Source organism: Brachycentrus maculatus, unplaced genomic scaffold (genome assembly GCF_059751285.1).
Source record: "Brachycentrus maculatus isolate JH-2025_06_01 unplaced genomic scaffold, ASM5975128v1 h1tg000667l, whole genome shotgun sequence".
Taxonomy (NCBI): Eukaryota; Metazoa; Arthropoda; class Insecta; order Trichoptera; family Brachycentridae; genus Brachycentrus; species Brachycentrus maculatus.
In genome coordinates this window covers 163,812-164,264 of record NW_028281400.1, presented here as the reverse complement: position 1 = coordinate 164,264, position 453 = coordinate 163,812, and positions in this window count along the sequence as shown.

Genomic DNA, 453 nt, shown 5'->3' with positions numbered 1-453 from the left:
AAGAGAGCTTTTTCGGAATCCATCAGGCATTTAGTGATGCTCGAACTTCTTGCGCCCAACCAAACGCTGTCCAAGAATATACTTAAACCGACACCAAAAATTAAATGGTTCAATATCTCCAAAGAAAAAGGCAAACAACTAACATCTAAAGTTGTCCGATCGCTGGACTATATAGTACCTACTCTGGTACCTAGATAGACATTTAAACGAAGAAGATGTATTATAGACAATAAAATAGAAAAACTTCCACTATTTATGTGTATTTTTTATAATAGGTACCTACTCGTGTTTTATAAGAAATTTTATTAGGATACGTTTACAAATTTTCAGTAAGTAAACGTATCTATGAACGGACCGTTACGTCAGTAATTTTCTATAGAGAAATAAATGTTATCAAGCCAAAGAAGATTTTTGAATAAAGCGCCAATTTCGACATTTTTATGTACAGATGGC